Source organism: Micromys minutus (genome assembly GCF_963924665.1).
Source record: "Micromys minutus genome assembly, chromosome: 4".
Lineage (NCBI taxonomy): Eukaryota > Metazoa > Chordata > Mammalia > Rodentia > Muridae > Micromys > Micromys minutus.
Window position 1 is genome coordinate 4854 of NC_137973.1, and position 9114 is coordinate 13967.

At 37.7% G+C, this 9114-nt stretch overlaps 1 pseudogene across 1 annotated transcript; it reads right to left on the reverse strand.

Annotated features, from left to right (window-relative positions):
- Nucleotides 1-4074: 4074 nt before the first annotated feature.
- On the reverse strand, nt 4075-7047 carry LOC308419582 (small ribosomal subunit protein uS10-like; annotated as a pseudogene). Its single transcript has 2 exons — nt 6981-7047; nt 4075-4466 (listed from the first exon to the last, which is right to left on the reverse strand). The product of its transcript is annotated as a small ribosomal subunit protein uS10-like (transcript).
- Between the last annotated feature and the right edge of the window lie 2067 nt (nt 7048-9114).

Genomic DNA, 9114 nt, shown 5'->3' on the forward strand with positions numbered 1-9114 from the left:
TGAAGAGGGCAGTTAACTTTAATTCGTGGTTAATATTGAGGAAACTTTTACCAATATATAGGGAAGCATTTTGTTTAACTGTGGTTAGGGCATAGGTGTCACTGGTATATAGAACACCAGAATCATAGATAATCAATGTTTTCCTGAAAGTAACTCTTACTTCAGTAAAAATAATAACTTCTTTGAAAAGCACTGTATTTTATCTGTCTTTCTGATGTCAGGTGACCAGTGTGTTCCTCTATGAACACAATGTATCAAAGGACAATAAAGGCTGGCTGATTCCAAGGCAAAGAACTTCTGAGAACATTCTGTTTGTGGCATCCTCTTCCCCACACCATACTGTGCCTCCACCAAACATACTCCTTCCTCTTTGTGTTTTTATAAAATACAACACTGCTGGAAGCCCTGTGGTTGCCAGTAAATAGCACTGAGCCTTATAAGCAAACTGCTAAGAAAGATTGAGATGATGTGTTCAAGGACCAAGGCTCAAGTTCTTTTTATTTAATTTTTATTTCTATACTGTACCTTCAACTCTGGTTTAGATGCTGACAAAAAAAAAATGTTAGTTTTAAATTGTATATTTATTATGTGGTACTATGAATATATATACAAAATACACATACACATTCATATACATGTACTTATGCACTTATATCTTGAGATGCCCCACCTGCATTTCCTTTCAAAGAATATAGAATGAAATAAAGTTCTGAGACACATAGCGTTCACATTTAAACTCACAGAGAAGGTGAGGAAAGGCTGAGTCAGTGTTTTCAGAATGCTGAGCAAAACTGTCCACATTGTTTTCCAATGGGAATTTATATTCTAGAGAGGGAAGAGTTATTAGCCCAAATCACAGAGAAGCCAAATAAAACTGACTCTAGTGAAGGGAGACACGAAGTTACATGGTCATGGCTAGAGAAAGTATCTGGAATTTATTTACATATTAAAATTTGTATCATAAAATACTACCTAATTTTGACAAACCTTAATCAGTATAACTCAAAAGGTTTTTTTTTTTTTTTTTTTTCTGTCTCATTCAGTAACTTACAATAGCAACTATTAATCAAACATGACGTCTTCAGGGTGTTTTTACACGATTTTTTCTTATAGATCATTCAATTTCTCATGGTTTACTTCTTCATTTGTGAGTTATTTAGAAGCTTTGATCCTTGCATCCTTTCTTTTACAGTGTTTCAGTGGCTTCCAGACTCTCAAGACATCGTCTGCGAATGGACAGGCAATGGCTCATTTTTCATCTTTGTTTAGGTGAAATAGGAGATAAGAGGAGAGAGTTTCAGAGGAGAAACGCCAACTTAGTAAGTCACAGCCCACTCACCTGCTATCTCATGTCACATCCATTCTATATCTGCTTTCTTGGCTGCAGCAAACTTACAGATGGACTTATCTCAGAAATCAGAACAAACGTGTTAAAATCTCCAGTGTACAACTATTACCTGGGTGACTTGGATGAGTTTCCATTGCTCTTTGGTGTTGAAGGTGTAGGTCTAAATTCCAGAACATACACTAAAATCCCCAGGTTCTTATGTTTCAGGACAAAGAATTGTACCAGGAACACATGGTTAGAAATAGAAACAGAGACAGTTTCTTAAAGATGAAAAGGAACTGGAAGAACTCCTGTACATTTTTCACCTTTTCCAACTAGTTTTTTTTTTATGTGTTGATTTTGAGTTTTCTCTCTATATTTCTATTCTTCCTTCACACTGAAACTATTTTGTACTGAAACTATTTTGTAGCATTAAATGATTTTAAAAAAAATGGTACCATACTCTCCTCATGGTGGCTACTCCCTGGCCCTAGTGCTCTTGCTGCTTCCATAGCTGTTTCCATAACTGCCCATCCCACAGCTCCCTTGCTTCAGCCTCTGCTCACATTTCCAATTATCTGCCTCTTGTGGTGATAGTCACAATTCCCAGTAACCCAGTAAGATCAAAACTCTAGAGGCTTGTAATTTATCAATCAGATTTATGTCAGTAAGTTCCCACTCCACAAAACATCCACACAATTAACCCAGAGCCAACTGATATTGATGTAAACTGGCCACCTAGATATGACAAATTACCATGTGATAATCTATCTCTTGTAAAATATTCATAGCTACTTGTGGCTCTTTAAAGCCACACAGATCTGGGTCATCCTTCTCTTCCTCCATCTTCCTTCTTTCTCTCTCTCCAAACTCTTTCCTGCCTCTCAAAAACTCCCAGCTTGCCCTTCTTTTCTACTGTCCAATCACAGGCTCTAGCTTTGTCTTTCACCTGCCCTCACTTGCTTACAGACAGCAGTCTAACTATTTTTCGTTAGGGAAATAGTAGCATACATTATGCAGTTATTTGAGGATTAACTTACATTCTGCTAGTAAATTATAATACTTAATGCCTATCAGAGACTTCATCATAAATTTAAATGACCCACTTTATATTGTGTAGCCTTTCCTGGAAAGATGTATGAAACTCACCCCAGATAGAGACAGCACAGCAGATAAAGGAAAGGGTAATAATAGTTCAGCTTGGTGCACCAGTGCCTTTATTGTTTGCAGACAGAAGCATGGATGACTCACAGGCAGCCATCTCTCTACTTCTAGAGGAACATGATTGGCTCAGGATACCCTGTATCACCAGAGTCCTCTGAATGCATTATGAGAAATCACAGCACCAAAATAGTCCCACAACAACTTAACCTTCCAGCCATTATAAAGTCTAGCACATTTAAGACTACATGTAGGTGGAGCAGGGTGATGTGCTGACTTGAATCTCATGTGCTGGGTTTCGATGCCCTCAGCCCAACTTCCAGGAAAGACTGCAAATTGTCTCACTATCATTGCCATACACTGACCTTACTTCTTGGTGACACTGGGTCAGGGTCTGCTTAAGGTCAGGAAGTTTTGCTGGTCATGTCAAACCTGGAAGAAGTAGTTATACTATAGTTTAATTCACCCTTTACAAGGATAAAATGAATCTAATAATTACAATTATTGTGTTCATTGGCTTTATATTACTATAACACATGTCTGTTATAAGGCAACAAGAAAAGGATTACTTGGGTTTATCCTTTAGGAAGTCATATTCTGAGGTAGTGACCTTATTCTTTTCCTTTTTTAAAAAGATTTATTTATTTATTATATAAGTACACTGTAGCTGTCTTTAGATACACCAGCAGAGGAGATCAGATTCCATTACAGATGGTTTTGAACCACCATGTGGTTACTGGGACTTGAACTCAGGACCTCTGGAAGCACAATCAGTGCTCTAAACTACTGAGCCATCTCTCCAGCCCAACTTTACTGTTTTCCAAGCTTGTCAGAAAGCAGCAGATCCCAGAGTGGATGCTTGATCCAGTGAAGCCACACCCATCAATAGTGAAAGTATTTTACTCTCCTTGTGGGCAGAAAGCCAGAGAGAGAGGAACTAGGTCACACCTCCCCTGACTGCAGACCTCTCAATAGACTCAAGGTATTTAACATTCCATTACCGCCCCACAACACCATGGCCCAGGGACCAAATGTTTGATTCTTAGCCCTTCTAGGAGAACAATTGTCCAAATAATAGCAGAGCTGTATGAGGTTATATTACTCTGCTTTACCTTACATTTAATTCAAGATTCAGTTTCATGTAAGGTCTTATTTTTAGAAGCTACTCTTTAAATTCATTGTTTATCTTTTTAAACAAAAGTGGAACCTGATGTGACATTTAGTGTCCATCTAACTGCCTGCTTTTAAGACAGATATTTGAAATGCTTTATCAATTTCCTTTTGCAAAATCAAGTTTTAGTATTTATGTTCCAAAACAAAGTTGAATAAAAAAAATTCCGAATGAAGGTTTGGGTAGTTTTGAAGCACATAAAATTCCTAAGAGTTCATTTTAAAGAGAGTTGTAAGATTTTTGAGCATTATTTATGTGTTTATACCCTACTTATAATATTCAAGAAATATCAACAGGAATTTGCCACATTTTTGTTTTTATGAATTATTGAGTTGATCCAATATGTCTTAAACTTTGGCTTTCATTTTCTTTCTTTCTTTTTTAATAATTAAGTAAATTTACATAAACAGTAGACTTAGGCATCTGCAATGGTGACTTCAACCTCCATTCCTGGCTCAGTACTGATGGAAGTACTCTGCTTAACAATCTCAGGAGGACTGTGTAAGTCAATGAGTCGCTTGTAGATTCTCATCTGGAAACGATCCCAAGTCTTGGAACCTTCACCACAAAGTGTTTTTCTAGTAGTGAGTCTCAATATCGTGGTACGCATGCGCAATGGTCCTTTCACTTTCAGATTCCTTTCCTTAGCGCCTCTGTTCAAGTTCACACAAACCTTCTCCAGCGACTTCAGGTTGCTGCTGGTGAGCATGATTCAAATTCAGTGAATTGCCACTTTTGGCTCTGAGGGCATCTTTCCTGTATCTTTAAATGCTAAGGCTGAGGCACAGCTTCCTGACCAATTTGTTCCTCAGCAGGAGCGAAGAGTGGTGAGTCAGGACAGAGCAGACCGGAAGGAACTCCACAGCACGCACCACTAGGTCTCAGAAAGCTGGCTTACATTTTCAAGTTCTCCTAAATTATTGGAGTCCAAATCTTCTTCATGATGAGGAAGTGGAGAACAAGCCTTCGCTTGTTTGGCTGTACTTTCCATGCACTTGCTTGTAAGTTTGAGGACTGGCAGGGCCATCATCATTTAGTCTAGAAGTATTGACTTCAGGCCGTTCACTTCAAAGGTGGCTAAGACTGTGCCAACTATCCCAGGGACCTGTGAAAACTGCTCTCTGAACTCTGACCATCAAAATACTTTATCTGAAACTTCCCAAGGCAAAGAAAGCATGAGTCTACTCATAAATCCACATCTGTGGCCATTCTCTGAAATATAATATTGTTTTAACATTACTGTGTTATGAGAAAAAGATGCCTTATTTGCTGGTTTTAAAAATGTTGAATTGTTTGCCTGTATAATTCCAAATTTGCTTTTCACATGGTAACATATTTTGGCTCATTGTGTGTGTGTGTGTGTGTGTGTGTGTGTGTGTGTGTGTGTGTGTATTCAAAGAAAAGGTAGATGCTAAGACACTGAATTGGCCATTACTGGCATAAACTTGTGAGTATAAATTTTCATGGGGCTTCTATATAAATTTTAGAATGACTGACAGCCTAGCCTATGTAAAGAAACAACAGGCATGCAGTTTTACGTGCTAGGCATAAATTTTCATTACTTCTTGATGTCAACACCAATTATCTTCATAATTTAATGCACTTTTCACTCATACGAAACAAGAGATGAGCCACTTTCCCCCTTTGTCTTCTATTCCCTTAAAATTAGTGTTTTCTGAGACCAAAGTTTATTTGCTCATTTTAAAGACCCAAATTCTCTTGTCATCCCCTAGCACATGAAGCTGTGCAGAGAATGAACCATGCCACAAGTTAAACGTTGATACTACAAAAGGTACTGATCTTTCAAAATCTATTTTAGAAATGATTTATAGTTAGTTTCTTTTCACACAAAGATTCAAACACGGAATGAGGATTCTGGTCTTGCTTTTTCATCTATCCACAGAGAGGACTGACTTGAGTCCATCTGAGTGTGAAAACAGGCTTCCCAGGAGAGCCTGTGCTGGGTTTTACTCTGTTTTGTTCCTATCAGTAATCAATTCAAGGATCTTTCTTGATGAATGTATGTTTCCGCTTTATTCCTGCTTCTGTTGAATTTGTTACAGATGGATTGTTAACATTTGATATGATGGAATGAATAACAATGCACCTATAATGAAGATAACTTGGTTTTTAGGATATATTTGAAGCATATTGTAGTATGCTTCTATAATAGACATATTCAGTAGTAGACATGCATTTGAACATCAATGGTAATGGCTGATACCTATGAGAAATATAGGGGAGTGACTGTAATAGCCTTCATCCTGCAATCATTTGAAGCTGTTTGATGAAGGAATCCTTTTACTTTTTTCTTTTTTCTTCTTTTTTTTTTTTTTTTGGCTTTATGAAAATGTTTAACATTTTCATGTTTCACAAAGGAGAAAATGAAAGTGAGAATAAGGAACGGGAAATAATGAGGAGAAATGGAGCATGTAGTGAGATGTAGTTCTTTCTTTCATAATATTATACTATCTAACTTGACATATAATCAGATATAAGGACAAAGAGGAAAACAATGAGCTTGGTGATGAGGGGCTGTCCTGTTGTTCACTTTCTCCAGGAGCTTAAGGCAAGGAGCAGATAGATGTGCAAACTCTGTCGCTCAGGACATGAGTCAATAGTCTGTACTTTCTTCACCTCGGTGGGGCTCTCAGATCTGTGTGTCTACGGAAAGTTAGACAAATTGCAGGAATTCTTGCCATCTGCCATCCTGAGTCACTCCTTGCCTCCCCTCAGGCCTCCTGAGTCACCTCTTAGAAACCCAGAAGACCATGTACCAGGGTGGAGGCTTAGCATTTTTCTTACATTTCAACATTCCTTCTAGTCTACTGGCCAGAGGTAGAGGAAATAAAATTTTAATGGAAAATGGGGTCATAGACCTGTTTAGAAATAAAAACCAAGGCATGATTCTGCAGAAGCAGTAGGAAGCAGCTGGAATACCATGGGAAGTTCTCTGTTGCCTTTCTCTCTATGAAGTCACAACAATCAAAGACCAGCAAAGCATTGCAAAGCAAACCAATGTAAAAGTGTCTTTCATTGTCTGTTGGGTACTACTTATACTCTGTAAACATCATTCTTTCTCTCAAGTGTCTGCCTCAGCAAAACCTACTCTCCCATGTTTGCTTTATCCTTCTCTCATAAAAGAGCTTCCAGAAAAGCATCACATGACACAACTAAATCTCTAAAGAAACTAGAAATTTCCACTTCACCAGGATTGCAATTTTCCTGCAAGCAACCAGGCATGGAGGAGGGAGGAAACTGTGCAGCTTTTTTTCTTCCCTGGGCTAATTTATTCTTATTCTACCTGTAATAGCAACTTACCTGCTTTCTGACCAGTGCCACTGCTTTTCTGAGCAAGTAATTTAGGTAATTCTACCCCTTCATCCATGGTGGAGAGCCCAGTCTCACTTATTTAAGTCCAGTCACATTACTCTTAGGCTCCTCCAGCTGAGACCAGTTGTTGGAATAATGTTTCCATCCCTTACAATGGTTCCACCACCATAGACTGCAGTCTTTTGTAGAAATAGAGGCATCTCCTAATGTACTTTAGCTTCACCAAGCATGCTACCTCTCTCTAAAGGACAAGGCTAAGCAGACCTGGCACAGCTATTACGGATTCTTCTTTGCTGGTTTCTTAAAGCTCTTTTGGCCTAGCTTCTTCTCTGTCTTTTAACCTGGTTTCCTTCATTGTGTTCACTTATTTCATTGAAAGAAAGCAGTGGAGCTCAGATGCTCTAGTCCAGTCAGTCACTCTCCTGTTCCTCTGCCTTGCCTTGCAGCCTCCTTTGATCTCAGTTTCTTTCTATTGTAAACATAGCAGCTGAGAAACCTGGAGAATCTGAAATAAACTGAGGAGTTAAATGAAGGCATACCAACTAGGGGAAGTGTGAGTCTCATTTTCTCAACTCATCATGGGATCTCACATTATCTACAATTACAAATGCTACAGCTTCCCTCTCTACCCTCAGGTTTTATGACCACAGATAGTGCAAGTCTTTATGTTTGGTTACAGTATATGCCAAGTTATGACAAGCTCTGGTGCAAAGTGTAAGCAAGGGACAGAAAAACATTCATAAAAAATTTAAAGTATAGCTGAAATTTCCTTAGCAGATATCAGGATCACATGAATGAACCTTCCAGAACAGAACATTAGCCACTTCACGTAAACAAGAAAATTAGCATATACAAAGTTGGAATTGCCCCTGTGGGTCTGTCCCACTGTCTTTCTCTGTTAAGATGTAGAGATCTAACTGTTTTGTCTGAAGTTAGCAAAGTATATCTCTTGGTCCTCTTAAATGTATCAATGTAACAACCAGACATGGATGATTTCTTCCCAGACCATCTCTCCTAAAAACAAACTTTATCTCTTTTTATCCCCTTATTATTATTTATTTTTATTTTGCTTATCTCTTAATTTCACATGGCCCCAGTTTCTATACCTGTGAGGTCAGGTAAACTTAACAGTCTTCCAAAGTTCTTGGGATTTAAAGACCATCCACATGGGTACTACTCTTCCAGTCCTGTGGAGGTAAAGCTGGTATAAATAGGTAAGCATACAGACTATCTTGCAGTTAGTACTCTTTTCCCAATGCTAGACTTCTGTTAAAGCTCAGTTTTGTTGGTGAAAGCAGTATGTTGTAGTGCTGCTTTTATTTTTTTATATGCCTTTATTGTCTAACATTTTGTAGCCAGGTGGACGTGAGGTACACAGACATGTATTTAGGCTTGTTGAAACCAGTGCACTGAGATGCAAAGCCGTGTGTCCTTCACTAATAATATTGTTGTCTTGACCTACCATCTTCACAAATATGGATCTGCAATTACTTAAAAGGAGAAACTTTGTACCCCTGGGTTTTCTTCCATCTCTCTTTTTTTTTTTTTTTTTTTTTTTTTTCATTTTCCATACTGCTACTTTATTATTATTTATTTATTTATTTTACTTATTTTTTTATTGGATATTCTCTGTATTTACAGTTCAGGTGTTATCCCTTTTCACCAATCCTATCTCTCCTCACCTACTGCCTCCATGGAAATGCTCCTTCTCCCAACCTCGCTCTCCTACCTCAGCATTCCCACTACACTAAGAAAACAACCCTTTTGCTGGACCAAAGTCCTGTCCTCTCATTGATTAGCCTATGCTTTGCTAACAGATTGATTACACTATTTTTAAGTAAAAACAATCCTATTACATTATTATAATATATGATTATTATTAAGGACAGATACATCATGCTTAACTTATAAAAAGGAGCCATACTCCTATGTTAATAGACCTGAATTACTTGCAGAAGAATATTTCAAATGTCAAATTAACTTTTTTCCTAAATGTATTAAATATCACACAGTACAATAGCATGCTCTGCATGTGTGCTTTAACATTTCTTCAGATTTAAAAATAATGTCTTTCAAAATCCTAATTATCTTAATTCTTATAAAGGATAAAATTAATATATAA